Genomic DNA, 14,802 nt, shown 5'->3' on the forward strand with positions numbered 1-14,802 from the left:
GTGCTCGTGACGACCGTTGGCCGACGGCAGCAGTTAAGGGGTTAAGGAATAACCCTGTGGAACCCCACATTTTAAGGGGTGGGTAGCAGAAAACAGGGACTCTTTTCATACTGGAAACTCCTGTTTTCAAGAAAGGCGGCAAGCCATTTGACCTCAGTTCCAGAAATTCCAGCCTCTTCCATCCTCTGTATTACAAGACGATGGGAGACAGGTTCGAAGGCTGCGTCATATCCAACAAAATCAGCCTGCATGATACAAAATTGCTTTCAATTATTCTGTGACTGCTAGTAGGGTAGTTTCAGTACTGCTTCCAGGTCTGAAACCTGTTTGGGTTCGGTGTAAAATATCATGTGTCTCCAGAAATGAGGACAGGTGTTTGTTCACATACTTCTCCAGGGCTTTCCTAGCCTTTGAAGAAGGGAAATTGGTTTGTAATTCTCAGCTTGTAAAGGATCAGCAGAGGGTTATTTTCAGCACCGGTTGTCACAATTACATGTTTCCTTGCAGGAGGGACTCTCTCACTTTCCCGAGAGTGATTGAAGATTTCAGTCAAAATAAACACAATTGCATTTCCCCCTTTTCTAAGTATATCTGGAGGGGCTGCTCCTGCTGTGACTCTGATTTAATTAACTTTAACATCCCTTCAGTAACCTCTTTGCTGATTGCAGGAAATGCCAATAGAGTATCCTTAGGAGAATTTTCTGCATGAAAGGTCCTGCTGAGAACAGAATCTCTTGGCAGGGACAGAAGGATATTGTTTACTTTTTCAAATAAAAAGTTTGCAAACATAGTGCAGGGCCTCAGGGTGGGGCGGATTGACTCATTGCCGGCACAGATAGACAGTCCACCAACATAAATAACTCTTTGGATGAGTTAGGCACATTTTCATTTTTTGAGCTAAAATAAGAGACTCTTGCCTCTCTTATTGCATATTGATATTTTTCATGGCTATCTTGTGAATTGCCTACTAGGCTCATCATATGTTTTTCTCCAAACCCTTTCCAACTTTTTTGCTTCCTTTTTTAGTTTAATGAGCTCATATGGAAACTACGGGGTGCTTCCACCTGGGCGGTCAGCCATTTAAATCCTCCGAGGGACAAGGACATCGAAGGAGTTCCGTAGCCAGCCCTCAAACATTTTATACCTTTCTGCAGTATCCCCTTCCATTATGGGTGCAGAGTTTGTAAGACAGTTTTCCTACATCACTGCATCCAGCATTGACGTGCAATGACTAGGTCTGGGAGGATGAAGCTGAGTGGCTTTCTTTCCAGTGGTGCATAAACAAAATAGGCCCTATGTAATGATCTGACCAGTATATTGGAATGGGAATGCAAGTGCTCATGTGTGTAATATTTGAAAAAATGAGATCCAATAAGTGGCCTAATCCATGAAAGGGAAGTTTGAAGAGTTGTGTCAGCTGGACAGCAGCCAGATCATGCAGTACATTTTTAGCACTTCCACAACTGTCATCCATTTGTGGCTGGTTTCAGTTCCTTTCACTGGCCTATAGCCACTGTTTAATAGTTTAAAATTACCCACTTCAAGTTTAAGCCCTTTACAAATGAGAGGGGCATTGTCCAGATCAACAAAGTGGTCACAGCCCTTACCCATCGGCCGGTTAAACTGACGAAGTGCCACAGGGGAGAAAGCCAAACGCGTTGAAGCTAAAAGGGGAGGGGTTCTGGCCCTAGGCCCTGGCCGGAAACGGATGGGTGCAGACGGGATTGCCTTTGGCATGCCAGCGGCGCACAAGCGGCACATTTGCGGCCCGGTGTGCATTAAATACCTGGGCCGGACTTGACAACTAGAGCGCTAACCTAAGATGGCGGCTCTAGTTGGCCAAGTGGGAAAGAAGGAAAATAGCACTGAACATGACCAAAATCATCCTACCTATGTAAAAACAGCCCCTGGCCATACCCCCACCCCCCAACACATCTAGAATTAAAACCTTAATGTGTCCTGAATAAAGTGTAGAGAGAATAGAACTGACTTGTACTTGTCTTTGTCGGCTGTGGTAGGTTCTCTTCATGTTTCATGGAGGGCATGATGTAGTCAGTGATTATTTTTCTTCCATTCTCATCTCTGTCTTCAGATAGAGCAGAATTTCCAAATCTGTGGGTTGGGATTAGTCTGAGCAACAAATAAAGATGCCTTTAAATTCTGTATTTATCTTGTCACATTTCCTTCAAAGACAGAGCAGGGGCGGCCTTAGGCACGTGCAAGCTGTGCACCTGCACAGGGCCACCAAACCCAGGGGCCACCACGCCAATATATATCTTTAATATAATAATCCTCTGAGGATGGATACATATTTACGTAGCGGCCCCAGGCAGGGATTTGGCGGCCTCCGGCTCTGTTCTACTTCAAAAACACCCTGACCCCCCCCCTCTTCATTGGCCTCCGTGCTCCGCCCGGACCCCCTCTTCCGGGGACCCCTACCTGCGCTTCCTGCCCAGGGCCGCCATGAGCCTAGAGCCGCCCCTGGACAGAGACAAAATGTCAGGTCATGTCTTGTGACAAACTGCTTCATACTATTTTAACATGGGGATAGGGATTCACTTTTGTTTCTGTGACTGTAAAGTGAGAGGAGTTTTTAGAGTGAATAATGTGACAATCTTGCTGCAGTACAGACAGTCTGAAGCGGTGTGCAGGAGAAAATGCCGGGGCGGTACCTTATCGGGGGAGGATGGAACGAGGTATGATGCTCAGGAATTATAGTTTGGGGGAAGAGGTGAATGAACGAATGCGGTTGAGGGTTTTGGGCCTTAGCGACAAAGTTGATGGTATTTGTTCATAAAGTTGAAGTTATGCAACCACGTCCTAATAAATTGGCCTTTTACGCTATTCTTGGCGGAGTGTTTTCCTTGTAGAAGGATAGGAACACATATCCTAATAGTAAAAGAAAAAACCTGACCTGGATGAGACACTGGCACGGAACCTGGAATGTGTCGATGTCCCTATCTGGCAGGTGCAGACACGCCTCATTTAGTAAATATGAGACAGTGAAAATCTAGGTCTTGCAACAACGAACCTAACAAGTAATGGGAACATTTGACGGTAAAAACACACAATGTACCTTATGTTCTTTGTTATCGTGGCACACTGTTTTGAACAGCGTGTCTGTTAAGATGCTTAACGGGTAAGGACTTATCAGTGAGTCCTGGCCTGTAAAAGCTTTAAATAAATGTAATATTACGTTATGTACTTTTGCATACGTTATTTGTGATGCGTTGTTCCAGTTGGTAAAAAAAGGCTCTCTGCAAACAGCAGCGAAATAACAATAGTTATTGGTATAGACGCATTCGTTTAAATGCACGCCTATGCGCATTTGTGCGTGTGTGGTGGCGGGGGGTCCCAACTAGCTTGCTGGGCTTTATTCCGCGGTGGGTTTTGCAGCTTTGCTGCAGTATCGGGGAGACGGCCAGGAACGCCTCAGCCGTATTTGCTGCAATGCTGTTTGGAGCCCGCAGTCCTGACTGCAGCTGAGGGAGACAGGGCACTGATTTTATCCGAGGCGGGCGGGTAGGTGTGCACAGAAACGCCGAGGAGACGCATTCCTCCACCCCCAGTTCACAGAGGGGCGCTTCGAGCCAAGCGCAGGAATGAAAACACAACAAGCGCTCATTATCTCCAAGGTGACGCTGGGAACGATCCGTGCCGTTGTCTTCCAGTCAATAGGTAATCATTAGAATGAGCGCCAGCCATAGGTGGATGGAAACAAAGGGGAGCGGGGTGTGGCGCGAGCACCTGACCTACTTGCACGGAGCACGTCGGAGGTTTACACTTGTGCACGCGGCAGGGGAGCGCACGCTGCGCGGCGGAGGCGCCAGGGCAGTAGAGCACGCCCAAACGCCGAGGTGAGCCTTGCAATAGCGCGGGAAGCATTTTGGAGGACGTTAAAGGGGAGGGCAGAATAGTACTGGACAAGGGGTGCTGCTGTACCTGCTTAGGAAACAAATGCGCATATAAGCCCATGGGAAACCACAATTGAAGGGCAACCTGATTTTACCAATGACTGTTGCCGCATACGTGCACTGACATGCTTGTATGGAGGATACACAAACTGTGAAAGTGTTCTAGTTGGTTAAGAAGTTTTTGTCTTGAGGCGAGGGGGAGGCAATTTTTTTATTTTGTTTTTGTTTTCCTTTTTAATATGTTAAGTTATTAAGAGCCACATAATTAAAGCACGCACGCGCTTTGTCAAATGTAAGAATGTGCTGAAAATATAGTTTTACATCTTTTATTATTTTCTGTGCCATTGTGGAGTTTGTCTTAAATGTTCTCACGTGTTGTTCAGAGATCTCGAGTTTTCCAGCCACACCCGTGAGGAGCTCATCTTTTCTATGTGTTTGATTTGCATTCTGGGACTTGTAGTTTGGGGTACGCAATGGCGTAATCAGGAATACATGCCCTGGAATGGAAATTAAACGCTTGGACTGGATGTGGTACTCACGCGTGGACCTGGGCAACTCAAGGGAACAAAACCTCCAGTCGTTCGCCAAAAATGCACTTTCGTGCGCTTCACAAGTGCTTGCAGGCCCCATTGCAGTGCTGATTTGGGTACAGGATTGAAGGGTACTTTGCTTTCTTCCGATCACTTAAATCAATAGAACCAGAGTTATGTCGCTGTAGGCGTGAGTGCTTCGCCTCGTCTTCTAGTCGTATTCTGGTGCCAGTCGTTTTTAATTTCCCTTTACAAAATGATAGCACTACAAGTCCCAGAATACGAAGAACACAAGACTAGCCGAGCTTGCCCGCCTCTGACTTTTTAAATCCATAAAACAGAATAATGACCGGCAAAAAGAACAGCAGTTCTTTTCCTTCAGCGCCTTCTGAAGAAATCGGTGGTCCAATTCTGCTGCTCCGCCTTTCATCCTAACTAGACCGGTCCTCTGGAGTTGGGTGATAACACTGTTATTATGAGAACTTTTTATGGCCCATTTACAACTTAATGTACTTTTTAAGATGTGCATTGTAAATGATGTTAAGTGTTGCTACTGGAATATATTAAGAGCACAGCAAAATATTTGAGTGTGTGTCGAGATGTCAGGCAGTGAAGAACGTTATTATAGCAGTTCTAATTGATACAACTTTTATTAAACTTTGCACAGTTAAAATTGGCCTTCTATGGTTCTAATGACATGCATAAATGCGCGCGGTGCTGTTCTTCCAGGCATACAAAACATCACACTTATATTATTGGTGTCTGTCAGTATATTTTTCTATCTTTTTGTGGCACATGGTAGGTTGCTAAATCAAAGGATACAATAGTTTGGATTCGTGAAACCAGACGGACTAGCTGAAAACGCACACGAAACCTGCTGTACCGGAATTTCCTCTTGCCTTATTTTGGGGGCTGGGAGGGGGCAGTTCCACTGGCAGTGTAGGCAGGCAAGGCAGTCCAGAAAGAACAGTTTTTCTTGCTCTCCTTGTTTCGAGTTGCATTTTTTGGCTTGGTGATCTGTTGTTGATTAGCTTGGTTCCTACAGAGTATCTATTGTTCAAGGATGAACAAACTTCACTTCGTAAACATTGCGTATGCATCCACGCTGGGGCAGAAAAGGTAACTGCTTTCGAATAGCCTTTCTCTTAAGAAATGTGGGTTCGGAGATAAAAAAATAAAAAAAAATTAAAAATTTACATGGACAACTACAATTGTATCTGGGTGGGAACTGTATGATTTAATTTGCACTAAATCGACAGGTCTTTGTTATTTACCCTGCTGTTTCTAACCCCTTCCAACATCTTGTACATATCAAAAGGAACATGTTTCAAGCAGTACCAGTGACACATTCCGTACAACTTGTCACACTGGCACCGTGTGACAATGTGTGCAATCAGGGACAGATATACGTGTATTCACTGAAAAAAACAAAAGGTTAAAGTAACTTTATAATAAGGTGTTGAAATAAGATTAAAAATGAACGTTCAGAAAGCAACAAAACCTGAAATTCACCATTTGTAATTTACTAAGCTAACAATAACTTGTGCCCTACCATGCGCTGTTTGTGACCTCACATGTTACATCACTCATGACATTTTAATTTATGGTGTCACTAATAACCCCTTGCGTGCTTCTGTCGGCCAACGGCCGGCGCGCGCACTGCCTTCGTAGTGCTGCGCACGTCCGTTGGCCGACGTGGCCCCGCACACTCCGCTAAACCGCCGCACCGCAGCGGAATTGCCGCCGCAGATAACATCTGAAATTACCTCCTTGATATCATGGATAACGCCATAGTCCTATAGAGTTACTAATAAAACAACCGCAAAGGTGCACCACAAAGGACAAGACAATAAGTGCAAATGGTATTAAGCGCAATGAAGAATTATTACTCAAAGAGATGTTGATAGTCTTCTGATAATCTTTATTTTCAGTTTGCAGTAAAACATACAGCCGACGCGTTTCGTCCCAAGCTGGGACTTCTTCAGGGCTTTTAAAGTTGTGGTACGTCGCTTTTAAAGTGAATGTAAAAGGAACGGGGGTCCAAGGGGCGCCTTCCCAGACACTGTGGTCCTAATGTGCGAGCCGGAATATATATTATTTCATTCCAATGTCGAACAGTCAGGGTTGGACTGTAAAAATGTTAATGAACGGTGAAGACAGTGCTTTGCAGGATTCCTGTCTCGAACACATCGTCGCTGTGGGTGTTTGGGCGGGACGAGGGCTGTGGATGGGCGCCGGCTGCTTTATTACGAACGGCCTACTGGAACACAGTGCCCACACCCTCCTCCCTGGGACAGATAGGACCACCTGTCCACTTCAATTCCTACAAATTACTCAGAACACGATTTGAGTCAGACACAAATTAAGGTTGCAAGAACGTTCTCACTGTTCAGGAATCCTGCAAAGCACTGTCTTCACCGTTCATTAACATTTTTACAGTCCAACCCTGACTGTTCGACATTGGAATGAAATAATATATATTCCGGCTCGCACATTAGGACCACAGTGTCTGGGAAGGCGCCCCTTGGACCCCCCGTTCCTTTTACATTCACTTTAAAAGCGACGTACCACAACTTTAAAAGCCCTGAAGAAGTCCCAGCTTGGGACGAAACGCGTCGGCTGTATGTTTTACTGCAAACTGAAAATAAAGATTATCAGAAGACTATCAACATCTCTTTGAGAAATAATTCTTCATTGCGCTTAATACCATTTGCACTTATTGTCTTGTCCTTTGTGGTGCACCTTTGCGGTTGTTTTATTTGCACTGAGATTCCCTAGGGAATAGGCATAGTAATGATGGGTGCCATCCAGTGTGCACACAATTCCCTTCATTAACTTAAGGGCCATAGAATATTACGGGGAGAAAGGTAGTCAGGTGCTGACATTAGGAAGGGTCCATCATTGTATTTTTGTTTCTTCCTATAGAGTTACTGATTAACACCAAAGGCTGTCAAAAAAATGAATCCGTGCAAAAAGTCAAAGCTCCTGTTGTCAATAAATTATCTATCCACTGGTGGACATCAGGAGATACACCCCAGTTAATTAGTTGAAATAGTGGTAGAGACACATTTTATTTAGCCAGGATGTTTACCAGATTTGGCAGTTTATTTCCAGAACTTTGCTGAAGATTTTTAGGCATTGCAGATTGTTGAATAATGTAGAATATAGAGTTGTCCAACTTCAAAGGTATTTATCTCACACTGATTGTTGTCATGGCTTTAAAGTTGTATGCAGCCATCTCGGGAATGTGTGTACTGTACTTTACTAAACTACATAAGGTTGTCCATGGTGGCCTAACAGAAGGTTTATTTTCAGTAGCAAATGCGCACCGTCAACCTCTCGACTTAAAATTGCGGGTCACATGGCGTCTTAAAGAGGGTTATCCCACCAAGGTGAATAGAGCATTGTTCACAGGTGTAGAGTGCTGAAACACTTCAAGTCCACAAGCCGTATAGAACAGATTCACAATGATTGTATGATGTCATTTGAGATGTTATTAGTGGTGTATGTAAGGTCCAAAGCAGTGCATGGAAAGGTGCAAGTTCTAGTAAGATCAGTGAACTATAACCAGTGAATTTCAATGTGTGTTTTAAAAAAATAAAAATACATTTTTACTATGCAAACATTAGTATTTATCTTATTTCAACACATAACAAATCTCATGTGGACCTTTGCTTTTTTTCAGTGAATTTCTTGTTTTTTTTTTTAAATGTAAGCTAAAATCCTATTACCATACCTAACCATAATGTAACTTTAGCCTTTTTCAGTAAATTTCAAATGTTACAAGGACAGTACAGTCGGGAATTAAAATAAAAAAAAAACTTACACACAACCATTGAAATTTAGGTGTTCTAGTACCAGTTATCTCAGGTAACTATTGCTCGTGCCCTAAGGTAACTATAACTTGCGCCCCGCCATGCAGTTTTCTCATCCATAATTTTATTGCAGATACTGCACTGATATTATTGAGGATGTCATAGAAGATGTTATAAGTGATGTAATATGTGGGGTAGTTAGCAATGCATTGCGAAGATGCAAGTTATAGTTACCTTCAGGCATAGGGTATGGTTACTTGAGATATCTGATTATAGCAGCTGAATTTTTATGGTTTTGTGTGTAAATTCTGAACCTAACTATAACGACCCTATGACCTTTCTATTTGTCAGTGAATTTATAGGCTTTTTTTTTAACTAAGTGAGGTGGTTGCCCACAGGGCCTGCAGCCAACTCCTCGCATGCAACCACCCCTGTGCCGTGCAAAGTCGCTTGCCAGAAAGCCTGGCCTGTGTTCTCTCCCTGTGGCCAACCCCTGACAGGCAGGCAAGCTGGGTGGGTGGCCATAAGCCACCCCTCCCGAGATGTATTTCGCCTAGGGACCCCATCTCCCAGGGCCTAGCCTTATGTAAATGGGGAGGGGGCATGCAGCCCCCTGCCCCGGGACCCCATCTACAGTGGCCCTGCCTTACTATAAATGGGCAGGGAGACATGCAGCCCCCCTCCCAGGCTGATTTCCTGCCGAGGGACCCCATCTCCCCAACCATTGTCTGAAGGGGGAGGGGGTCACACAGCTCCCTCCCTCCACCAGTATTGGCCGTGGGGTCCCCATATGGTGGCAGCCCTGAATCCCACCTAGGGCACTCACTGTGTTATTGCTGGGGCCATGGAGGTAGCCCCAATGACCCCAGACAGGTCCCTGCCTTCAGCGGCATTTCTCCCACCTGCAGGGAGCAGCTAAACAGACGCTCCCTGTGGGTGGGATACATTTTTCATCTGGTTACCTGCCCACATCACAGCAGGCAAGGAAACGGATGAAAAGCCTGCTCTAAGTGGGCAGGACATTTTTCTTGGTCCCGCCTGCTGGGAGCACACTTAGTGTTTCCTCTCTCATGGCAGCACCTTTTGAAATTGCTCCTGCAATGCAAGAGCAAACACAGGTTTCCCTCCCTGCACTTTAACCACTATGCCCCAGGGGTGGACACCCCGGGACATAGCTGAGCTGGTCCTGAGGCATGGAGTACCCAGAGCTATTAATAGCTCTAAGAGAGGCGTGCATTGCCCACCTCCCATTTTTCTGCTGGCTGGGACCCTGGGGTTGGGAAACCTCGGGTCGAAAATGGCAGAGGGAGGTGGGCTGCATGGCCCCCTCCCGTTTAATGATATCTCTGGTTCCTTGGTGGTGGCTGTCCCCTGGGCCTAAATCGGCTCCGGAGGGCGACCTTGTGCCCCCCTCCTAGTATTTTATAAGGCTGGGCCTCAGGGGATGAAGTCCCCAGGGCCAATAATGGCCCAGGAAGGTGGGCTGGGGCCACCCTCCTTAATTCTGATTGGCCAGCCCCAGGAGGGCTGGTAGTGGTCCTGGGGCAATAATCTGCCTAGGAGGGGGGCTGCACGCTCCTTTCCAATATTTTATAGGGCTGAGCCCCAGGATGTGGGTCCACCGGTGATGAAATCCGGGAGGGGTGGGTCGCCTGTCCCTCAGTCCCCCATTATCATATATGTATGTGTGTGTAGGTAGTTATAGTTAGGATTGTTTTCCATAGGAAATCCGCAACATTTTATTGGGAATAACTTTGGCACCGGTTGAGGAATCTGCCTATAATTTTCCTTAAATTTCCCTCACTGCGCTCCGCTCCTTCCCTTAAAGTTTGGGGGGGATTCGTCAAGCGGGGGCCGAGATAAAAGGGGGGTCCCAAAACATGTTTTCCCCATGTTAATTTCCATAGGGCGGTTGGACTCCCTTTTAGCCCGAACGGCTGAATGGATTTCCATCAAACTTGGCAAAATTGTAGGGACTGGTAGCCCGATGTGCCTTTGCTATGTCTCAAGATATGTGCTCCAGTGGATTTTGAAACAGTCCGGAGCGGCCGCCATCTTGTGTCTCGGTAGGATCAAGACACAAGAGGAGGCAAAAACAAAGGGGGAAATGACCAAAAGGGGGGCAGGGTAGACCCCCCTGACCCCCTAGGTTTGATGTGGGGGCCATCGATTTGCGCAGGGGGAGCACCCGGTACGCGCACTGGAGAGCGTACCGGGGAGCGTACCATGGGGAAAAAAGAATGACAGATTTTATAAAAAAAATTGCATTTTTTTATAAATTGGAGGTAGTTCTAAAAAGAACTGTTTTTTTTTAATTCTTTTTGGTGTTTTATATTTTATTTTTTTTAGAACATTTTTTACTGTTTTTTTGGCTTTTATGAACAATTTTATATATTTTTTTGTTATTTTTATGGGGACAAACAAAAAACAGGAAATCGTAAACGGCTCAACTGGAGCAAAAAAAATCAGGAAAAAATGAAGGTTTTTTTGGGCACTTGTGGTTGTCACCAGCACGGTTGATGAGTTTATGCTTTGCTCACCATAGCAAATTGTCCTTCCACAAAATTTGCAAACTATTTTGAAATCTCCAAACTGGGTTTGGATGTTTGGGACCATCTGCCTTGTCTCTGGACCCGATGGAGTGGGTTGCTTATTTTGGGATGTGCTGGGAGAAGATTGGGGAGGGTTTCTGGTCAGTTCTCTGACCTCTGCCGCAGCAAGGATGCGTTACTGACATAAAACCATTGAAATTCCCAAGTATCTGCATTTTTTTGAAAATAATAATTTCAAATTTTTAAATATGTGTTTCAAGGGTTATATTACACCGAAAGGAGGTCTGCCACTGTCACAAGGATGGTGTCATCAGTGATGTCATGAGTGATGTCACTGACCATGTCATGAGTGATGTAATATGTGACATCATCAGCAGTGGTTTTGCAGGCGCGCAAGTTATAGTGAGTCCAACTAACTGTAACGTGGGAATTTCAATGGTTTTATGTCAGTAAAATTCCCAGCTAACTAGAACTGGTGTGAAACCTATGATTTTGTCAGTAAAAAAAAAAAAAATAATAGACAGAGGGAAGCGATCTTTTTCGAGGGCGGAGTACAGAGGAAGGTGTTCGGTTGCGGCCGCGACTGAGAACTTCCCGAGGAAGACGCCACTCGGTAAGCGCTACAAGGACTTTGATTCCCACTGTTTGCGCACATGCGCATTAGAGGCGGGTATTGCGGCAGGGTGACTGGGGGCGAAAATTGAATTGACAGAAGCGCAGGCACCCTCCTTGGTCTCAGCTGAGCAAAAGGAAAGAAGTGCCTAGCTCATAGGCGAGACGTGGAACACGCGAATTGCAGGAGACTGCCACAATGTTTACCGATGCCGAACGTCTCACAGCGGCACAGGGCATGTTCAAACGGCGAGATAAGCCGCCGGCAGCAGCAACAGGCGCGTCTGCAGAGCCATCCAGTGACAAGCTGACATCGGTGATGGCCAAACTTGAGAGGCTATATGAGCGTGAAATACGCAAGTGGTGGGAGGCAACCAGTCTCACCAACTATGTGGAGGAGAAGAGGGTACCTAGAGGCCTAAGGGTACACACAGTTCCTTCTTATGAGCACCCAGACCCGCAGTTACTTACTGATTGGTTCGAACATACTGCCACGTACTGTGAGGGGACCCTGAAAATACTGATTAAATATGCATGGAGCGACCGTGAGAAGGTTCTAGCCGAGATCACATTAATTAATGATGAACTTGAGAAAGAGACCGATGCGAACATCATACTGTTAATCACCGAGAAAAAGGAACAAATGAAGGCTCGCTTGGTGAAGTATGAAACGAAGATAAGGAATCGGAAGCAAGAGAAGTACGAGCGGGACGCCAATGACTACCTGTCAGGTCGAGTACTTACCTATGCCAAGAAATTTGACGCACCACGCAAGGCTCTATTGAAAAGCTCCAGCACAACTACTGGAGCTTCTACAGGATTGGACATCGCTACCTCTGAGTCAGAGGTCACTGAAAACGAGTCCGGGGACGAACAAGCTGAGCCAATCCAACGGGGCCGGACGTGCGGAATGCAACAAGGCAGAAGTAACAGAACCCCTTTTCAAGAGGAGTACGAGGTACTCAAGAGCACGTGGCTCCGGGGAGGAAAGAACAAACCCCCGGACACGGAGGAGCCGGAAACAGAGGCACCAGGAGGACTAGGAGGTCAGGGGGCGGAAAAAGGAGGAAGAGGGGGAACAAGAAGCTCCCGTTGGGTCAACCGCAACCGAACCAAGAAGTAATGACTCCTGATATCAATGGCCCACAAGAACAGGCCAACTTAACGGTTGTCAACCTGACGTCCAAAAAACTGACCAGCCAAGAAACCGAAGTCCTCAGTCTGGGATTAACCTTCTGCCCTAACAGGGAACTGGAATATACTCAAACGAGGATCGATTTATTTCGCTTCACTCGAAAATTTAAACTCCACAAGTATTTCAAGCTACGCCCCCACACCCAAGATCCTAAAATTCAGGGGACCAGAATAACAGCTACTGATGCCCTGAGCAGCAAAGACCTAGCAGCAGTTGAGGCCCTGGAAGATCTCGAAAGAGAGGAGACACAAGATGTTCAGCACTTGGACATTGCACAAAGGGCTGAGCTGCAAGGGATTGATCAGGAAAGGGAAGAGAGCAAATTTAAACCCCCCTCTATCTTTGTCCCTCAATCCCCGTGGGACGCCGTGGATGCGTTCAGCGAAGCTATGATCAACGACCTCATAAAGTATCGCAAGTCCAACCACACCAGTCACAACTACAACATCTCTGAACAGCAACTAGAGGCGCTGAAAAAACTAAAAGAAGACAAAAACATCGTGGTGAAACCTTCTGATAAAGGTGGGAACATTGTTTTAATGAGTAGGGACTACTACAAGACTGAGGCATTGAGACAGCTCTCAGATGAAAACTTTTACATAAAGTGTACCATGACTACGTACCAACAGAGCTTGAAGGACTATGACACTCTCCTCAAAAAATGGTACGACCTACAGATGCTGGGCAAGGATGAACATCTATTCCTACGAAACAACTGCCCAATGATTCCCACATTTTACCATCTCCCAAAACTTCACAAGAGCCAAGACAATCCTCCTGGCCGCCCCATTATCTCCTCTATTGGGAGTTTAACGGAGAACATGTCACGCTTTGTAGATAACATCCTTTTCCCTTTGGTGCTGAACCTGAAATCATATGTCCGGGACACTAAGGATTTCCTCATGAAAATAGGAGACCTACAGTGGAATCCGAGTTACCTGCTGGTAGTGCTGGACATTACCAGCCTGTACACTATAATTCAACACCAACAGGGTTTACAAGCGATAAGGCATGCTTTAGAACAGCGCCAGGCGCGATTTGCAAGACACAACCTGATGATACTGGACTTTGTTGAATTCTGCCTAACCAATAACATTTTCCTGTTTGAAGAACAACTGTACTTACAGAAGTCAGGGACGGCGATGGGTACTTGCTTCGCTCCCAGCTACGCGAATCTCTTCGTGGGTTGGTGGGAGGAGCAAGTACCCAGAAGCTGCAGGGTTGGGCAGGAGGTGGGGAACGCGGTGTGTTGGCATCGATACATCGATGATCTTTTCATCGTTTGGGATGGTAATATCGAGACAGCCACTGAATATATCAAACTGCTCAATAATAACAGCCTCAACTTGCGCTTCTCGGGTTCCATTAGTCCGGTGGCAGCGGAGTATTTGGACCTGAGAGTGTTTGTTGAAGATGGGCAGTTACACACCTGCTTATTCAGAAAAGAGACTGCTGGCAATTCAACACTCTTTGCCAGCAGCAGCCACCCACCACAACTAATCAACAGCATTCCCTACGGAGAGCTCTTGAGACTCCGTAGGAACTGTTCCAGGGATTCGGATTTCGAGGCGGCTGCCTCTGAATGCATATCCCGTTTCATGATAAGGGGATATGGTGAAGACCTATTGCAGGATACACTGAGAAGGGTTAAAAAGACATCTAGAAGGAGTTTGCTCACCGCCAGACCGGCTGGTTCAGGCCGTGATGCAAACAAAGACACCAATGTCAATAAATTCAGAATGATCACCCCCTACTCCACTGGGGCCAATGACCTAAAAAGAATGCTTAAAAAGAACTGGCATATCTTACAAACAGACACTGTACTGAAGGACGACCTTCCCCCCAACCCGCTGGTGACATTCAGTAGAGCGAGGTCTATAGGCAACATGCTCGTTACTAGCCATCTGGAGAAACCCCCTCCAAGGGTAAACACCTTGAAAGACCAAAAAGGGTTCTTCCCTTGTGGAAGATGTAAAGCCTGTGCAAACAGCAAAAGGGTTCTCTCATACATTATACCAGACACAGGCAAGAGCATGCCCATAAGGAAGTTCATCACCTGCAGCACACAATATGCTGTCTATTGCCTACACTGCCCATGTGGCCTGCGCTACATAGGCAGCACGATCAAAGAACTGAAACTGAGGGTCATGGAGCACCTGAGAGCCATCGACAAAGCTGACCCCA

The 14,802-nt window shown here is 46.0% G+C and overlaps 1 protein-coding gene across 2 annotated transcripts in view; it reads left to right on the top strand.

Annotated features, from left to right (window-relative positions):
- Positions 1–3,718: 3,718 nt before the first annotated feature.
- Positions 3,719–14,802, top strand: part of SPTSSB (serine palmitoyltransferase small subunit B) — a 66,343-nt gene continuing 55,259 nt past the window's right edge. Inside the window, exon 1 of one of the 2 annotated variants that reach the window (XM_086944340.1) lies at positions 3,719–3,857. The gene's annotated coding sequence lies outside the window, so the exon portion shown is untranslated. The remainder of the gene's footprint in view (positions 3,858–14,802) is intronic. The other variant, XM_086944341.1, reaches the window with a different exon arrangement.

The sequence above is a fragment of the Lissotriton vulgaris genome, chromosome 11 (genome assembly GCF_964263255.1).
Source record: "Lissotriton vulgaris chromosome 11, aLisVul1.2, whole genome shotgun sequence".
In the NCBI taxonomy this organism is placed as follows: Eukaryota; Metazoa; Chordata; class Amphibia; order Caudata; family Salamandridae; genus Lissotriton; species Lissotriton vulgaris.